The sequence below is a fragment of the Aethalodelphis obliquidens genome, unplaced genomic scaffold (genome assembly GCF_003676395.1).
Source record: "Aethalodelphis obliquidens isolate GAN/ISIS:26980383/991018 unplaced genomic scaffold, ASM367639v1 scaffold6, whole genome shotgun sequence".
Classification (NCBI taxonomy): Eukaryota; Metazoa; Chordata; class Mammalia; order Artiodactyla; family Delphinidae; genus Aethalodelphis; species Aethalodelphis obliquidens.
Genome location: NW_020837950.1, coordinates 15,587,976 through 15,608,786, shown reverse-complemented (window position 1 = coordinate 15,608,786; position 20,811 = coordinate 15,587,976). Strand labels below are relative to the sequence as shown.

Below are 20,811 nucleotides of genomic sequence, written 5' to 3'. Positions count from 1 at the left end.
AGTATTCAAATAATGATCTAAACACAGCTCAGATAGAAATAATGTACTTACATTGGCACAACAGGAGACTTCCCAATATTTTATATTTGAAATAACCATTTTTAATAAGCCTATTAAGAGTCTTAAAACTAATGTTCACATTTTCAATTCAACAAGTCTGTGGGTTAGTTTGCTTTTTGGTTTGTTTGTTGGTTTTGGGGTGGAGGCATCAATAAGCAGCTTTTTATAGAAGGACTGAAAGAATTAAATAGAAGACACAGTAGCACTGTAAAGCTTTTTCAGATCATGGTAATCTTTTTGTGTGTATATATGGAACCCAAACTTTCTTTTTTGTTGTTAAAAATGTCTGATGAACAATCAGAAAATCCTTATTTGTCCTCTTTCCCTTTAGTTTTTCTGTATACCATCTCTCGAAAACTGGCCAGAATCTTGTTTTCTCTCTTTCGTCTCTCTTCTTGGTTAAAGGATGCAAGGGCTCTCTTCTCATCAGCACTATAGATCTGGTTCTCTTTTCGCAGTCGCACAGCCTCCATTCGGCGATGCCTGCTACCACTCATTACGTAACCCGAGCATTCAAATGATGCAATTTCTTCACTTGTCAAGCCAATTTCACCTCTTCGTGGGATACGTTTTCCAGCTTTTACATATTCAGCCATAGCTGCACCTTCACCAGGTAACAGAGCATGGCCATAGTTCAAAGGTTTATCATCTTGAGAGGCAAGTGTTTTGGGAGCCTCTGGACCAATCAAATCTGAGGGTTCTTCAGGCTTTGATCGATCCTTCCAGGGATTCTCCAGAAACTCTTCTTGGGACTCTTTAGAACATGAGTCACTGGAATCTTTTCTGCTCTTCTTAGACTTATTTTTCTTATATTTCTTCGATCTGCGTTTCTTCTTCTTTTCCTTTTTCTTGGCTTCCTTTGCTCTCCTTTTTGTATCTTCATCACTGGAGTCTGTTTCAGAATCAGAGTCACTGTCACTATCATTAGAATACTTCTTGTGTTTTCTTTTAGACGACTTTTTCTTCCTCCTTTTCTTGGACCTTTCTTTTAAATGACTAGACTTCTTCTTTTCTTCTTCTGAAGTAGAAGCTGAAGTGGTGCTTTTCTTTGGCTCTTCGTCCTCTACTGGTGTATGTTCATCAGAGTCTGGTTCTGGATTCTTTGGAGAAAGTCCCCATACTTCAGGAGCTCCTAATTCTCCAATCCTCTCTCTCTCACTTAATCTCTTCTGCCGCAGGCTCTCTTCCCTCTCCTTGTCCAGGAGGCTAGGCCATGGCTTGTCGCTCCCGCAGGGGCGTGAGTAGCCGCTATAATAGGCGGACGAGGAGGCAGAAGCGAAAGGGGCGCCCCGCGGCGCGGAGGGCCGCTCTCGAGAGCGTGACCGCGAGCGGCAGCGGTAGGACTGGTTTTGGGAGCCTTGGCTGGGGCCACTCAGTTGATGGCTAAAGCCATTCCGGTCCCCGGACCGAGAGCAAGAGTGCGAGCGAGAGCGGCGGCCCCGCGGGGAGCGAGAGTTTTTGCTGGGCTTAGGGCTCTTTGACGAACTGCGACGCTTCCCCCCGGAGCCCGAGACCTCCCAGTCCGGGCTGCGGGAGCCAGACACCGGATCCATAGCTGTTGCTGGGTCCCCGAAGCCGTGGGAGAAGGGCGCGCTCTCGCGAGCTGGGAGACTCTCCGTTGCCTTGGCTCCCAGGACCAGCAGCCGCGACACAAACCCGAGCCCGAGAAAACCTTGGAAACAGTTCCGAGTACGTCGGCAAATTCCTTCCCCGTACCTAGGCGGTCCTGCCAATGGGACGGGATGTGTGTATCCGTATCTGATCTTTCATAAAGTGAAACATTTGTTGTAATGGTACATATCAAACTGTAATCAATGTTACAAAATCAGCATTCTATGGAGAATGAAAAAATAAAGCACTAACTGGAAAAAAAAAAAGAATTATAGAGCACTCCTGCTGCAGTATTTTATGACATATTTTGGAAAACCAGAAGCAGAGTCAGAATCAACTTTGAAGACTAAGAGAGTGAAAGCTTAGATTTTCAGAAGAACAAATAGCCTACATCCTCCAATCCCCTCATTTTAATGTTAAAAATAAGGAAATGATCCTGATCCTAAATTGCTATGGTCATGATGCTGGACCCTGACATACATGCCAATCTTCCAAGAGTCAACAAAGTCAATAAAACTTCTTAAAGTGTTAAAAGTGTTCAAATATTTTAGACTTGATCTGACATTGGTATACTTATTTTGAATTTGGCTTTGATAAATTCATATTAAGTTTAAAAGACAATTATTTAGTTAAGTGGTACAAAAGAAATCAACAATGATTAGTTTTTAAAAAGAAGGAAGGAAAACTGTTCTTTTGTTATTACATCTGAAATATATGGCAAATACGTAAGTCTGGTACTTTAATAACTTTCTACCCTGATGTGAATTTCTTCACTTTCAATAGCGCTTTACTACGCCATCTTTAAAATGAACATAAAATAAAATAGAAAGCAAGTTTTACGGGAGATCACAACATATTCCCATGAGACTCCAAATCCACATAGGCTACTGAAACACCTAAAACAAGTACTAAGAAAATAGAGAAAAACAAAAGGCACTCCACAAGTAGGCGATGATCTTGAACCAAATTGAAGCCCTCTGGGAGGCCTATACTAAAAATTAAATATTAAGCAATAATTTAAAATGAAGTTTGGCTTCATTTGATTCTGATGTATTATTTCAAGTTTATTCCTCTTTTTCTAAATTGAATGTTCTTGATTCTATCATTACAGCTAATTCAATTAGTAAACCTAAAGTCAGGTAGTAAAGAGATACATGTAAGGGATGTTAAGTAGAAAAAAAAAATTTGGTTGAATTGTTCATGGAAAAGCAGTATTAGTTGAAAGCCTTTTATTCTATGATGAAATTTGGTGGGCTTAAAATTAATCCTAGCAGAAATCTGTTTCCTACAGAGATCTCCTCAGAACCATATACCCAGTATATAAATCCTCAAGAGCAACATCTAATAATTCAATTTTAAAAAAACAAAAAACAGAACAAAGCAAAGCACAACACTGTAATATCTACTTTCAATCCAGCCATTATGGCCAAAAGAGGATGGGCCAGTTTTCCATCCTAAAATCAGCAAAATAGAAGGAAAGAAATATGAGTGTGTCTGTGTGTGAATGTGTGATACAAACCTTGCACTGCAAAGATTGAAAGTTAAGCAACTCTGAACATAATTAAGAATTATATCTGCTATGATTCAAGTCATTTACACACCAACGGATATTCAGAAATCAATATTGGCAGTGCACAGACTTGAAACACATGAACAGACATGAGAAAAGAAGGAGCAAAACACCAACATCATCCCAAACAGTCCGCAGTAACCTCTGTCTAGGAGGAGTAAAAAAGAGACTGATAATCAACACTAAAAAACAATTGTAGTTATAATGGCTATATATGTAGCAATTTGATTAAATGTAGGTCTATATTATTCTTTATGAATATACAGAAAATTTTGAATTTTGTTGATTCAGAGGTCCTTTATTTTGGTATACTTTTCCATGATGTAAATATTTATAATAATCCAAATATTTAATTCTACACTTATCATATGAGTGAATAGATACATATTTATTTATATGATTTAGGTTTACCTTTCCTGTCAAAAAGTAATCATCTTAAGGGAAAAAACTCTCCTATTCATCTTGTTTTAGTACTTAGTAAAATGTCTGACATATATAGTATGTGTTAAGTGAATGTGAAATATTAATGGAATCCATTATATAATACAAGATTGTATAATATACTTATATCCATTTTATATAAATCATTACCTAATATGGAATCTGTTCTTTTCACCTAATCAATTTTTTTCATAAATAAAAAGAAGTAAGCATCATCGTTTTTGCAGGTTGTTGCCTGTACATTATCTATCCATTTAAAGCATTGCATTTACTCGCTTAATCAGGCCATCCTCTGCACTAATAATCATAATAATCATTGTTGCATATTTATCATATTTTAATTTTCACACTGGTTTTAACAACTTCTAGTAAATCTATTCTAAATATCCCTTCTTTGGGAAAAAACATTCTTTAGTGTGCTACATTAGTGTTGGTACATTCACTTTCAAAATCTTGACATTTTAATAATGTTTTAAATACAACATCAGCATAGCAAACTTCCTAGCAAGAACAAATACTGCTGTTTCTACAAAGCAATTAAAATCAGTACTCAAAAACATGTTGCCACAAATATTTCTTTCACAGAATAAAAAATAAATTATATTTTTGAAAGAAGCATTTAGAAAATTATTTCTGTCCAAATTTGAATTTACATTTTAGTAATGCCCTAATTAGATACAGTTGCCTAATGTTACGTTTAAACTGCTCCTTCAACTCTTCCTGCTACATTTCAAATTTTGAGCACACACCTAAGTTAAAAGCTCTATCATAGTCATCGTTGCTTCTACTTTCAACAGTTCTGTAAAATAATTTAGCTTTTTGTCAATATGGTTATTAAATCAGGGTCATACTAAAGGCTGATCTAGCCCCAGGAAAAACTCGAATGTACTAGATTCAAAGCTGCGTAATTCATGTGTCCTCGTGGAATTTTTAATTGATAAGAAAAAAATCCAGTCTCAGGTATTAGTTTCAGTATTATTTAATATATTTATATATCACATTATCATTAACTGTCAATTAGGGTCATATACAATTTGACATGAATTATTACTATATTAAATATCATGTAACAAATGATTAAAGGTAGGTTTTTGATAATCATTGCTTATAGGCTGCCTTTCTTAAAATAATTTATCCTCCCTGAGAAATTGTTGAAATCAAAAGCATGTACTAAACATGATACACTGTGTGATTAAATCTTTACATTTATCTATGTCTGAAAGTTAATAAAACTCTAGAAAAATAATAAGATTGCTTTCATTAAAAGTAGAGACTTCAGCCATTTCCACAGAAGCCAATAATCTGTCATACTGCAAATAAGAGGAGCACAATTAGCAGCAGAGGAGTCCTATAGGCTTTATGCAGAGTGTGCTTTGTTCAATGACAGAAAGGAAAAACTACAGCTTCTCCTAGACAGACGCTCCATATTCATTCCTATAGGGCATGCCAATTGAGAAACACATTTCTGAACTTTCTCACTCTTAACTCTGCCTTGCCATCTCTGGAACCTACTTTATTCGGGGTATATATCACATATAAATTATAAATACTCTATGCACATAATCATTCACTAGTGTTTTTTTTTATTACTATTTTTGTCATGGCCTGGGTCTCTAAGAAAACTTCATTGCTTGACAACTAAAGTTTAACTGTTTAAACGCCACTTCTTAAATATAAACATTTTAAGGGAAATATATTTAAATTATTAGATTTCCCTGGTTCTTTTCTTTTTGGATTCTGTGTTCATTTTAATTTTTTTTAATATCTTTATTGGAGTATAATTGCTTTACAATTATGCTTTACAATGGTGTGTTAGTTTCTGCTTTATAACAAAGTGAATAAGCTGTACATATACATATATCCCCATATCTCCTCCTTCTTGCATCTCCCTCCCACCCTCCCTACCCCACCCCTCTAGGTGGTCACAAAGCACCGAGCTGATCTCCCTGTGTTAGGCGGATGCTTCCCACTAGCTATCTATTTTACATTTGGTCGTGTATATATGTCCATGCCACTCTCTCACTTTGTCCCAGCTTACCCTTCCCCATCCCCGTATCCTCAAGTCCATTCTCTATGTCTGCGTCTTTATTCCTGTTCTGCCCCTAGGTTCTTCAGAACCTTTTTTTTCTTTCCGTTTTAGATTCCATATATATGTGTTAGTATATGATATTTGTTTTTCTCTTTCTGACTTACTTTATTCTGTATGACAGACTCTAGGTCCATCCACCTCATTACAAATAGCTCAATTTCGTTTCTTTTTATGGCTGAGTAATATTCCATTGTATGTATGTGCCACATCTTCTTTATCCATTCATCTGTCAGTGGACATTTAGGTTGCTTCCATGTTCTGGCTATTGTAAATAGAGCTGAAATGAACATTGTGGTACAAGACTCTTTTTGAATGATGGTTTTCTCAGGGTATATGCACAGTAGTGGGATTGCTGGGTCATATGGTAGTTCTAATTTTAGTTTTTTAAGGAACCTCCATGCTGTTCTCCATAGTGGCTGTATCAATTTACATTCCCACCAACAGTGCAAGAGGGTTCCCTTTTCCCCACACACTCTACAGCATTTATTGTTTCTAGATTTTTTGATGATGGCCATTCTGACTGGTGTGAGATGATATCTCATTGTAGTTTTGATTTGCATGTCTCTAAGGATTAGTGATGTTGAGCATCCTTTCATGTGTTTGTTGGCGATCTGTATATCTTCTTTGGAGAAATGTCTATTTAGGTCTTCTGACCATTTTTGGATTGGGTTGTTTGTTTTTTGATATTGAGCTGCATGAGCTGCTTGTAAGTTTTGGAGATTAATCCTTTGTCAGTTGCTTCATTTGCAAATATTTTCTCCCATTCTGAGGGTTGTCTATTCATCTTGTTTATGGTTTCTTCTGCTGTGCAAAAGTTTTTAAGTTTCATTAGGTCCCATTTGGTTATTTTTGTTCTTTTTTCCATTCCTTTAGGAGGTGGGTCAAAAAGGATCTTGCTGTGATTAATGTCATAGAGTGTTCTGCCTATGTTTTCCTCTAAGAGTTTTATAGTGTCTGGCCTTACATTTAGGTCTTTAATCCATTTAGAGTTTATTTTTGTGTATGGCATTAGGGGTGTTCTAATTTCATTCTTTTACATGTAACTGTCCAGTTTTCCCAGCACCCCTTATTGAGGAGGCTGTCTTTTCTCCATTTATATTCTTGCCTCCTTTATCAAAGATAAGGTGACCATATGTGCATGGGTTTATCTCTGGGCTTTCTATCCTGTTCCATTAATCTATATTTCTGTTTTGGTGCCAGTACCATACTCTCTTGATTACTGTAGCTTTATAGTATAGTCTGAAGTCAGGGAGCCTGATTCCTCCAGCTCCATTTTTCTTTCTTAAGATTGCTTTGGCTATTTGGGGTCTTTTGTGTTTCCATACAAATTGTGAAAAAATTTTTTCTAGTTCTGTGAAAAGTGCCATTGGTAGTTTGACAGGGATTGCACTGAATTTGTAGATTGCTTTGGGTAGTCTAGTCATTTTCACAATGCTGATTCTTCCAATCCAAGGACATGGTATATCTCTCCATCTGTTTCTATCATCTTTAATTTCTTTCATCAGTGTCTTATAATTTTCTGCATACAGGTCTTTTGTCTCCTTAGGTAGGTTTCTTCCTAGGTATTTTATTCTTTTTCTTGTAATCGTAAATGGGATTGTTTCCTTAATTTCACTTTCAGATTTTTCATCAGTAGTGTATAGGAATGCAAGAGATTTCTGTGTATTAATTTTGTATCCTGCTACTTTACCAAATTCATTCATTAGCTCTAGTAGTTTTCTGGTAGCATCTTTATGATTCTCTATGTATAGTATCATGTCATCTGCAAACAGTGACAGCTTTACTTCTTCTTTTCTGATTTGGATTACTTTTATTTCTTTTTCTTCTCTGATTGCTGTGGTTAAAACTTCCAAAACTATGTTGAATAACTTCTCTGTTTCTTAAACAGAGTGTGTGGAACTTAATTTAGTCTTTCCTTATTACTCCACTACTATGTAAGAAAATCGCTGCAGATTTAATAATCTCTTGTGATACGTATTTAGTGGGGTCATACTATGAATCTTGGATTCCTGAAAAATCCTCTAATGATGGCTTATCTGTTTTTCTTGCTTCCAGTTCACAAAGGTGAATTTCACTTCTTGGTAATAGAACATAGAACTTCTCCTAGATCCATGACTAAATCAAATATCATATCAATGTCTTACCCTTCAGGAAATCTTTTTCACTATTTCTATTACTTTTAAAACTTGAGACTAGCATTTAAAACTTCACATATTTTTCATGAAGAATTAATGAAATACAAACACCCCTTCAACTTACTTTAACTAGAATTGTTCCAAGTTTTGTTTTGTTTTTGTTATTATCAGAGCAAAAACATCTGGACCTAAATTTAACTGAAAGCCCAACATTGAAAGCTTTGGAGTTAATGGTATCCAAGATGCAATCTGATGTCAATATTTTGATTATTGCACTATTTCTATTGTCTTGATTTCTATTTTCTTGATCAAAAGAGGTCAAATTTTGATATGGTGAGGCCTAGAATCCACCTCAGTTACTGTGGAGTATAAGAAGCCAAGGTTTTCACCATGTAGTGACTGATAAAGAAGCAAGCAGATGCAGTCCATAATTGATAACTATGTCTGTTGATAGCAAATAAAGTGGACTAAAACCACAGTGCTTTTAATCAGACCAAAGGCTTACACTGATCTCAGCAGAAATTTCATTTACAATATCTAGACTGCTGGGTTTCAATTTTGGCAAATCTGTATAGTTTAAAAGGATTGGAGAGCAAATTATTCTGAACAGTACTTGAGACATAGGAGATCAGTTAAATGGCTGCTTTCCTATTGTTTTCTTTTTGGTATTACTTAAAGGAAATCATAAAATCCTTTGCTTTTCTCAATAAATCTGTGTGGAAAACAGATGTTTATGTGGACAAGGTAAACCATCTGGCCAAGAGTTTTCATTGTGGGAAAGATTTAAGTCGGAATTAAATTATATTAGGGCCATAATGGTAATCAGACTTCCTATTTCTTCTTGAGTCACTTTGGGTAATTTCTTTCTTTCAAGGAAGTTGTCCATTTGTAATAGAGAGGCTAACACTAATTTGGTCTAATAGCTTATAAAACTCAACCCTCTCACTTTGCTTTCTGCCCCATATCTATGCAAGTTGATATGAAAGCTCAGATGAAAGCTGGATTTTGTTGACATTATCTACTATTTCTGTTTCATTGATTTCCATTATTATCTGTACTATTTCCTTTTTTTTCCTTAATTAAGGGTTAATTTGTCTCCTTCTTCTGACATATTAAGATGGGTGTTTACACAGTGTATTTAATAATTTTATCTCTCTAATTTGAAAGCATTTGAATAAGAGTAATAATTTGTGGCATTTGAAGTAACTAATCTTCCCTGAAAACCACTTTAGCTGCATCCCTAAATTTGAATAGGTTATGTGTTCATTTTCATTCAGTTTCAAAATACTTTCTAATTTCCCTGTGATTTTGCAATTAAAAGTTATGGTTGTGGTGGTGGTAAAGGTTTATTTATTTTAAAATGTCTCGGGTTTTTCTAGAGATTTTGTAATTAAATAACATTATGGAGAGAAACATCCTTTATATGATTTTTTAAATGTTTAAAATTTGTTGATACATGTTTTATGACTCATTTTATGGTTTAATTTGTTGAATGCTCTATTAATATTTGAAAATAATATGTTAGCTTTTTTAATGGAGTGTTCTATAAATCATTTTAATTAATTTTTTCAATTATTTTATATTTATTAACATACTCAACATGTCCAATCATCATTTGTTTGTGTCAATCTCTATTTCTATCTGGTATCATTTCCCTTTGGCCTGAGAATCTTTTTTTTTTTTCAACATTTATTATTTAAAAAATCTTAAAATCCTACTTTTCCTTAACATATATTGAATTGCAGAACTATTGGTGACAAATTCTCTTTGCTTTTATTTTTGGAAATATTTTTCTTTGCTTTAAAGGATATTCTCACTGGATATAATATTCTCTGTTGACAGTATTTTTTTTTTTTCTTTCATCACTCTAAGAAACTTGTTGTATTGTCTTCTGGTTTGCATAGTCTGGAGTCATCCCTATATGTGTTCCTCTGTACAAAAAAAAAATCTATTTTTCATTTCTTTAAAGACTTTATCACTTGTTTTTAAAGCAATCTTATTGTGATATGTTTTGTTGCAGAATTTTTTAATTTCTTTTTTGAATGAGTTCCTTGATATTTATGTATTTGTGGACATATTTTTCAATGAATTTGGGAAAGTATCACTCAGTATTTTTTTTTTTTTTTTTTTGCGGTACGCATGCCTCTCACTGTTGTGGCCTCTCCCATTGTGGAGCACAGGCTCCGGATGCGCAGGCTTAGCAGCCATGGCTCATGGGCCTAGCCACTCTGCGGCATGTGAGATCCTCCCAGACCGGGGCACAAACCCATGTCCCCTGCATCGGCAGGCGGACTCTCAACCACTGCGCCACCAGGGAAGCCCTCACTCAGTATTTTTATAAGCACCTACACTCATGTGTTAGATCACTCAAAATCAATCTACAGATCACTGAGGCTCTTTTTTTAAAAGCTTTTTTTTTTCAGTCATTTTTCTTTCTCTGTTTCAATCTGAATACATTTCATTGCTATGTTTTTAAATTCCCCAATACTTTCTTTATGCAGTGTTTAATCCACTGTCATATGCAGTAAGATTTTAAATTCAGATATCATGTTTTACCTCTAGGAGTTTTACTTGAGTCTTGTTTTATATTTTCCATTTGTTTGCTCATTATGTTCATTTTTTCCTTTAAGTACTTGTAAGTAGTTTTTAACAGCAGTTTTAACATCTGTGCTAATTTCTTATTCCTAGTTTTCTAAGGACTGAATTTTATCTCGATGATTTTGCTTTTTGTTATATCTATTGATATTTGATTAGATGCTAGAGTCTGTAATTTTGATTTTCTGAATGTCTTTATCAATGTATTGATAAAGTTTTTTTTTAATCTGTATTATTTGTTAGGTTAAATAAGAATAACCCATTTAAAAAATATTTCCACTACTTCCTATTAATACAAAGATGAGAATAAAAACAAATTCATCATATCAAAATATTCCTCACAGTGTGAGATTTTTCTACCAAGTAAACAAGTTGTGCCATTTTCTAGGAGTTTACTATTACAAGTTTATTTAATTGCTAAGAAGTGAAGTTTCATTTCTCAGTAAGGAGCAGTTCAGGGCCACCTGGACATCCAAATCAGTTTATTATTGTTTTCTGTAAAGCTCAATTTCTCTAACAAGTTGCAGGGAGTCATTGCCCAAAAATTGTCAGAACCACCACTGCAACTTCTAGGTCAGGAAATTAGGTAATTCTCTCCTAGAGGAATTTTTTTTTTTTTTTAATGCAAGTCAATACATGAAGACTTATAGGGATTTCTCACAAAACACATTAGAAAGTTTGAGTCTTGTACAGGAGATACCTTCTCAGGGAGTGTTGGAGAAAGGAATACTCTCAGTTTTTGAACATGCAAGTGGGAGACTTATCCCTCTAGTGAAGTTGGTGGAATAAGAAAAAGGGAGGCCTAGAATATAGCTCTTATCCAAACTCTGTGAACCCAACTGGATATATGGATTGAGATCTGTGTATCACTTATTAGGAGACATTAGTAACTGGAGTACACCAAAGTGAGAATTCCTAGCATTGTAACATCTTGAAAATTTTTACTACATTTATTCTGCATAACATTTGTGGGTAAAATTTGATCAAAAACCTCACATTTTTTCTTCTGGAGCCCTTCATCTACTATGTATACTGCCTCACAACCTATCCTAAACGCCTACTCTTTGCCGTTTCAGAGGAGAAAAACCTCATTCTCTCCCTGACTTTGATGACATGTTAGCTACTGTATAAAGCAGAAAAGGGGCATGGGGCATGCCATATATTAATGGACTTAATTTAGTTGGAGTGAAGGCAATATTAAGGCAGGAGAGAAGGACGTTAAGATGGGTACAAGCATAGGTAAATATCCCTCATCTCACTGCTTCTTTAAATTAGGTCTTACATAAATAATGTTTTTTGTAAATTCAGAGGTTCGATTATCTATTGGGAATAAGGAGGAGAAAAGGGGAAATTTAGTAAATAAAATTTGAAATAAATGTTATGGAAAATGGGAGATTAAACTAAATGAGAAATATAGTAGGATTGCCAAACATTTTTGATAGTCTATTGGAGTCGTTAACCATTAATTTAGAGTAGAACCAATTTTCCTCGTATATTACTTTCTCTCAGTGTTCTCTCATCTTCTCAGGTAAACTGTCCAATACAGTGACACAAAGACACAGCAAATGAATATTAAAATATGGGTTAAAATTGACTTCTTTTCATTCTAGCCCATATGTTTAACAACTTTGTACTAAAATATATGTGTATATAACATATATGTGTATATACTTAGAAGTTACAGCCCTTATAGTGAAGAGTATTATTCAAGTATGTTAATCTTATATCAATTAATAAAAAAAACCTAGACACATTTAGAAACTCTCACCATCCATCAAGTTTTCTTTAGTACACCTTCCTTTATATACATTAAATACTAAAAAGGCTTTTTACAAAAACAAAATATTTTATAATTCTTCTTACCTTTAAGGTTTAATGTTTACTATTGGAGTTACAGAAAAATTATGAAAATGCTTGAAACTTTGCACCAAAGGCAATGGCTGCAAAAGCTTGTTATTGAAATGGAGCAATGGGTTGCAAAAAAAAAAAAAAAAAAAAAAAACGAATTGAAAATCAATCAGCATCTCTTTCTCTCCACCTTCCCCCAGGCTTGTAGAAGATAGAGTTTGAGAATTACCTACCCTTTCTTTAACATGTTTTGTATACCATGTATGAAAAGAAATCATCTGAATATCATTATGAATTATTTATTCTCTCTAATCCAAATTTAAACTGAGACCAACTATAATTTACCTAAAAATACTAAGAACTCATGAGTAATAAATTACACAAAAATCCCATGTAAATCTGAATACTTTTAAAAAAGAATCCTATGGAGGGGGCACTGTGGAAAAGACTTCTAAACAAATGTCAGCAAATTTTTGACTAGAGGAGGGATTGATAAAAATGGAATACTCAAAAGCAGTTTCCAAAAGCAGATGGAGATTCAAATTAATAAAAACCAAAACTATCTATTAATTTGAACTCTACAATAGAAAATAAATTGCTTTGCAGAATTCATACTCCCAGCTAGCCAAAATATTCATGCAGAAGCCAGAGAAACTGGCTGGAACCTTTAAAGTAGATACCTGCTTTAGATAAAAGTTGAGAAGAGAAAATTAACCCTAATACTTCATGCCTTTCTAAATTGACTTTTCAGTAATGAAAAATGATTCTGGAATATCAATGTCTGTGTAGGGTATAGAAAAAAACTTTAAGAGGAAAAGACTTACAGCAGGAAAACCAACAAAAGTGCTCATTGTTATTTAAATTAATTATTAAGTCATTAAAAATAATCATGTCCCCTGATTTGGAAATCTGAATTGTGATCACAGCTTTGTGAAAATCAGTCACGTTAGTGTATTATTGATGGTTCGAACTCCCAATTATGAAAGACTCAGAAGACAGCTAATGGCTCCTATCACATGAATTTGTAGAGAAAATTAAATATAATATATTACTTAATGAAGCATAGAGGCTATTAGTGCTATTACCTGTAAACACTTGCAGAAAATGAAAAAGAGGATTAGTTTTGTGTTGCTCCAAACCCTCAAGTGACATATAGCAAGGTCAACTGGAAAGGATGAGGAATATTAGAATGTTGTGAACAGACAGTAATAGAGTTGAATTGTAAACAGAAACAACCCTTAAAAAGAAGGAAATATAATTCTACTTAGGACATTCTTTTTAAAGAGAGTACATATTCAAAGATTACCATGAATATTTCCATGATTTCAGACATAAGAAAAAAATAGCATCATGACTTTAATTTTATCTAGGGTCATTCTAAACTTTATATTACTTAAAGAAGGTAAAATGGATAGTATATTAGTCAAGATTCTCCTGAGAAACAGAACCAATAGGAGATATACAGATCTTCCTTGACTTATGAGAGGGTTACATTCTAATAAGGCCATCATAAATTGAAAATATTGTAAGTCAAAAATGCATTTAATACACCTAACCTACTGAACATTATAGCTTAGCCTAACCTACCTTAAACATGCTCAGAACATTTCCATTAGCCTACCGTCGGGCAAAATTATCTAGCACAAAGCCTATTTCATAGAAAAGAATATCTCACATAATTTATTGGATACTGTACTGAAAGTGAAAAACAGAATGGTTATATGGGTACAGAATGGGTTTGAGTGTATCATTTGTTTACTATTGCGATCACATTGCTGACTGGTAGCTGCAGCTCACTGCCAGTGCCCAGCATCATGAGAGTAGCATAATGCATATTGCTAGCCCAGGAAAACATCAAATTCAAAGTACAGTTTCTACTAAATGCATATCATTTTTGCATCTTCATAAAGTTGAAAGACCATTAAGTCAGGGATCATCTGTCTAGATATCTCCAAGTATTAATAAATATATTTATTTATAATTGGCTCACACAATTATGAAGACCAAGAAGTTTCATGATCTGCAGTCTTCGAGCTGGAGAACCAGGAAAGCCAGTGGTGTAATTAAATCCGAGACCATAGTCTTGAGAACCAAGATGCCTATGTCTGAAGGCAGGGGAAGATGGATGTCTCTACTCAAAGAAAGATCGAATTTGCCCTTCTATCACCTTTTGTTCTATTCAGACCCTGAATGGATTGTTTGATGCCCATCCACATTGGTCAGAGTGATCTCTTTACTTAGTTTACCAATTCAAATGCTAATCTATTCCAGAAACCCCCTCACAGACACATTCAGAAATGTTTTACCAGCTATCTGGGTGCCTCTCAGTCCAGTCAGGTTGACGCATAAAATCACATCATAGGTAGTTAAGTCAGAACATAGACTTTTAATCTGGATCAACCTGAATCGAACTCATGTCCTGGTACTGGGATGCTGGCCAGTTGAATACATCTCAATAGATCACTTTTAAACAATAATGATGGTAGCTTCTATAAAATGAGAATAATAAAGTGTCTGAACTGACACCTTTATTGAAGAGACAATAAAGAGACTATAAAAGTCATCTCAGCAATAAACAACAAGTTTCATCTTTATTGGGAACTCTAAATAATTGATACTGATGGCCCAGAGCATTGTATGGAAAGTTTGAGTCACTATTGAAACTTAACAATGAAAAATATAATCATCAATTAACAGTGTCTGTCCTGGACACAGGATAGGAAGGTGTGTGTACTATGGATTTACCAATCCCAATCTCTTGTAAGGGTCTCTCTCCTGTGAAACTTCTCACCTCTGTCTTAGAAAACAAAAAACTGAAACCTAGAGAGATCATATGTCTGATAAGAAGGAATGTGGGACTAGCTGTTAATCTTTCTATTATTATCATAGTTTATTCCATTTTTGTTGCTACTTCTTGGATTCTTAAAGTAATAAAATAAATTTATTTTTGTATGTATTCCTCTAGAATTCAATCTTATCACTCAATTTCTCTCTATTCCAGTATTATCAATTTAAATTGAGTAAGCACATTTTATTTATTATTATGCTATTGTAAAAAAAAGAAATATAACTACTAAGGGTTGAATGTTTAAGTTAAAACGCTTATGTTTAGTAATAATGTCAATAAGGCACTATGATTATAAGAACACTTAAAAATCAAATGGAGAGATGAGACATAATCAAGAGACTTGAACTTATCTTTTTAAAAATATTTGATATTTACAACAAGCTAACAAGAAACAATTTCATTTTGACAAAATCACATTATTTCAACCTATATTTAATTTGAGTAACTCCTTTGAGTTAGCTACCATTCCAACAAATTTAAATTCATGATATGGTGTCCCACAGATAGAGCATAACTATAACACATTGGTTATTTCACCTTTTCCTAGGATCAGTCTATGGGTGCCTTCTGCTCTTGCTTTATTGGCAAGTACACTATCCCTTGAAATCCAATAGGAACCATATCTCCTTATGGGCCAAATGGCTGATTTTTAAAGTGTTAAGTGGCAACTTCTTTCATCATATCCTGAATGACAACCTGTGTTTCCCTTCTCTTATTCCATAATATTCTCTCTGTTCTTAAACACGTATATTTTCTTGTGTTATCCCAGTCTTTTCTGTGGATCTTCTACCATGTATATTGTGAAGTCATAAGGAACCCTCCCTTTTGCCAAACAGTTAAAGCAGTGATCTCTGGGGGGAGATTGGAAAAAAATAATAATTTTTAATTTTGACTTTGTTTTATACAATTTATATACTTATATTATTTTAAAATAATATAGTATATTTACTTTGAGAAAAATGGAATATTTTTATAAAGTTTGCCTTTGTACTTTAAATTTCTATGCAGTTCTTCTTGGCTCTTTATGGAAATATTAATGAAACATCACAATGAATGGTACATAATATTATTCATGAGATTCTAATGAGAAGCATGATATATCTATTACTTATTTGATATTAAAAAGATATTTTATAGACTTATATTCAGAGCTTAACATAATTTTGTTATTTCATTTTCATATCTCTTAGCTTTACACTTAGGCAATTTCTTTTAGATTTTGCTCTCAGAATCATAATATGCATCTTTAATTTATCATAATATATTTAACGTTAGTACTGTACTATTTCATGTAAAATGTAAGAAACTTGCAAAAGCAGTTTTAATATGCTCTATTCATAGTACTTTGTCATACATATTACATCAACATATGTTACAAACCTAATACAATATTATAATTCTTTCTGAAAGCAGTACTATATTTTTAAGAATAGAGAAAAAATCTACATTATGCATATCACTATGTAATATTTACCATTTTGGGTGTTCTTTACTCTTTCTTATAGATCTGAGTTTTCATCTGGCTATTTTCTTTTAGCCGAAATCCCTTCATTTAGTACTTCTTATGTGCAGATTTGCCAGCAAAGAATTATCTCACTTTTCCTTTATAGGAAAATGCCTTTATTTTACCTTCATTTCCAAAGGATACGTTTGTAGGATATAGAATTTTTCAATGACAGGACTCTGATCCCTTTCAACACATTAAAGTTGTGATTCTACCATTTTCTGTTATACATGTTGTCTAGTGAAAATTCAGCCATTATCTTTACGTCCTCTATGTAATGTCTTTTTGTCTCTGGTTGCTTTTAAGATATTTACTTTTTAATCTTCAGTTTTATATTACTTGACTATGATGTGCCCAGGTATGGTTTTCTTTGTTTTTATTCTGTAATGGTGCCTTGAAAATCTCAGATCGCAAGTTGTAGTCTTTGAATAATTTATGTAGAACTTTTTCTTTAGGTTTAGAGGTTACTTGTCTTCTGTACATGGAAGACAAAATAATACCCTAACTCCATACCTACCATTCACACTCTGTTTTCTAAGGTAACCACCACCTGGTGAATATATTTTCTAACTTTTTTTTTAATGCTCATAAACACACATATGTTTGTTTTAAAAAATTAATATTACACTTATTGCTCTGTACTTGGTGCTCATCATTTAATGAAATATTATAACTATCATTCCAGGTAAATAGTTAATACTTAAGTAATGTCTAGACCATTTTATTAAATAGTGGCATGCTGTTCCATATTAGATAATTAGCATAATTAATTAAACCATTCCTTTATGAATATTCAAGTGGTTTCCAGTTTGTTACCACTTTGTTTAATTATAAGTAAAGTATGACTATACTTGTGTTTTAAAAAGACCACTCCATATCCAGAAGACAGGAAATCTTAAACAAGGAAAAGTCAGCTGTATAAAAATTATTTACAAAGTGGCTTAAAGATTTGAAGAAATCATTTGGAAGGAAATAATATGTACAGTAAGACTAGCTGGGACAGAAAGGCAAAGGAACATTCTAGAAAAATACTTCTGTATGGGCACATTTGTGTGGGTGAGTACAGACAGTTCATTATTGAAAACTTGAAATTGGAGACAAGAAACGATAGAAGATGACATCTAACTAATATTCATGGTCCAGACAGTAAAAGTCCCACAAGTGAGTTTGTTCCAAGGACTACAGTTTTTTGCTGACTTTTTCTGTTTCAAATATATCAAAATAATACTGTTATTTAAACTTGTATGTTTTCATTTTTTTCCTTAGTCTGTGAAAGGAGCATAATTCAACTCAGTTTTACTTTTCTTCAGATTCCTAAGGGTATTCTCATTTATAAAGCAGAAAAGAAAATGAATGTGGGTTAAATAATAATCATTTAATGTGAAATACAACTATCAATTACAGAAATTCATTAATTAAAGTAAATATTTGCCAACAGTTCTATATCCTTGCATTATTTTCAAGATTTTCTATCAAACACACTCATTAAATTTTATATGTTAATCAGAATGTTTACTGTTTAATTTTGCCCATCATTGCTTTATATTTAGATTTTGAAATCTTTTTCCACTATAATTTTGAAGCAATTAGCTCACAAGAAAAAAAAAATAATTTGCAGGTTTGTGTAACTGCACAGATGTTAGTCTGCTACACTAGGAAGAAAACAATAGCAGGATTCTAAGATTTTCCTTCAAAGAGAAAATAAAGAGACAAGAACATGCACACATTAAGTTGTTCTTCACTTGATAATTCCTATAAATCTATTTAAAAGTTGCATACAGTAGACTGAGCTTAATAAAAGTGTGGTACTGAAAATTGTTTCTGAGCTCCTGAGATTAGTCTAAGCAACTTTTAGAAAACTAATTAGTATATGGGAAAAAATGTAATTAAAAGAGACATACTAAGCCATTGTGGATGGTTTACTCTTTTTATTTCTTACTCTTACATGAACTTAAAGGCAGAAAATCAAAAATAAAGAAATTATTTTTCATTCAGCTGTACCAAAGTTTAAGAACTTAAATTTGAAACAGCTTTATCAGTTGACTTTTCTCTGTTGAGAGGGTTTTAAATAAGTTCAGTTGTGAAGACCATTACAAAGGTGGACATAAACCTCAAATTTTATACAAATATTTAATTACTCCTAACCAAACTGCCCCTCAACTTGTTCTGAAACATTCTTATGCAAAGGATACTGTAAATTACATATATACATTTATATTAGAGAGAGGCTCCATTAAGTATTTTAATTTAATATTCATTGAAATTATCTGCATGTGTAAAATTAAATAATTTTTAGTGTGTATATTATTTTATTATTCTGCATATCTGCTCTTCCAAGTACTGATCTACTGACATTACTGGTCTGTACACATAAAAATATCAATTCTGTTGACAAAATTACATTTAACTAATTGGTATCATTATTACTTTATCTAATAAATAGTTTTGAAATGTACTAGATGAATTGCATGACCTTATACTACCTAGTCATTATTAAGACATCTTCCCACTTCTTTCCATCATTGATTCTTAAGGAGTTTTCCTCTCAGCCTGCTCTTATGTCATATTTTTAATAAAGTGGTGAACACATGACCTTATTCATCCTTGACTGTGAGGTACAATGGCAAACCAGGATTTCCACTGGGATGCTATGGCTGGCATCTTCACAAGTAAGGTCAGATTACCAATGACGGAGCTTTAGAAGTTTCAGAATTCAAGTTCACCCTGGATAAGTTTGGATGCTTATCTGAAGCTTATTCAAACCTTCTGAATCAGTAAAATTGAGCTGTAAATGTCACAAAGCAGACTTTCTCATGAGATTTACTATACTTTAACTTCTGTTCCAAACCAGGAAAACCAAGAGGATATTTTCTCTTGCAATGTCCTTGTGGCTCTTTTTCAATCCATAAATCAAAGGGTGAGAATGGAAATGCAAGGGAAAAAACAGACAGAATCTAAATTTACTTTCATATGTATATATGTGTGTGTGTGTGTGTGTGTGTGTGTGTGTGTGTGTGTGTGTATTTACATGTATGGAGATTTTATAAAATGCAGTTGGCAAAATTGGAAAACATTCTATTCTTATTGAATTTTTCAAACCTAAAATGTGTCTGGGTCCAGTTTTCTCATTCAATGAGTATGTAGAATTAATAGAATTTATGTCATTAATGGATTTTCAAGATCAGTCAGAGAATCCGTCTATGAAACTGCACTTCTAATCTCTAAAAAGCCATCCCACAAATGTGGATATTGAGCAAATCTAGAAGGAACATTTAATACCTAATCTCCTTCAAATCTTATGCCAAGAAGAAATAATATAAATTCAGGACCAATGTCATATGTCTATAATTTTAGTTATCTATCTACATAAACTTTACATTTTTACATATTTTTATTTCAAATACTGGTAATTAAATGGAATGCTTGGCATAGTGACTGATGGTAGTAACATAAAGGTAAGTAAATCAGCTAGTGGGCACACTTCCTGCATTTGCCTGTCAAGTTTGTCACTTTTTTGCCCTTGTATCTTGGCAGCCAACAGAATCTAAGAGCCTCTGGTTCCTAATCTGTAAATACAGATAATGATAACACTTAATTCATTAGTGTTGGTGAATTTAAGAGATAAGCGCTAATCTCCTAGCACAGTGCCAAGCGTAAAATTAGTATTAATGTCATTATTATTATTTATCTAAACTTATTTCTCTATGCTTATATTAAATATTGTACCCTATGTGTCATGAAGTGTAGAGTAGGGTTTATAATATTTTAACTTCCTACATTCAGAATATTACATTTTCTACAAAATATCTTTCTTTGAGAGTCTTGTCATCTCTCTACTACTCTCTACTATTCCACTTTTCTGTCTTTCAATATCCTTCCAGTTATTCCCTACTCATTCATCAAGGACATAAACTTGTGTACCAATTCATACATAAATTCTTACAGATTCCCTGTGAAATGTGTCAACAACAGGAACTCTCCCAATTTTGAAATCAATGCTAATTGTATATGGTGAGCAATTCCTTCTCAAACTAGATACGGAAAGATAACCTAAGAATGGGTTAAATTAGAGTAGCTTATTTCCCTCTATTGTGAAAATTAAAATGTAAG

The 20,811-nt window shown here is 33.3% G+C and overlaps 1 pseudogene across 1 annotated transcript; it reads right to left on the bottom strand.

The window, feature by feature from the left end:
- Window positions 1-207: 207 nt before the first annotated feature.
- LOC113618877 (NF-kappa-B-activating protein pseudogene) lies at window positions 208-1,613 on the bottom strand (annotated as a pseudogene). Its single transcript, XR_003432171.1, has one exon. The product of XR_003432171.1 is annotated as an NF-kappa-B-activating protein pseudogene (transcript).
- Between the last annotated feature and the right edge of the window lie 19,198 nt (window positions 1,614-20,811).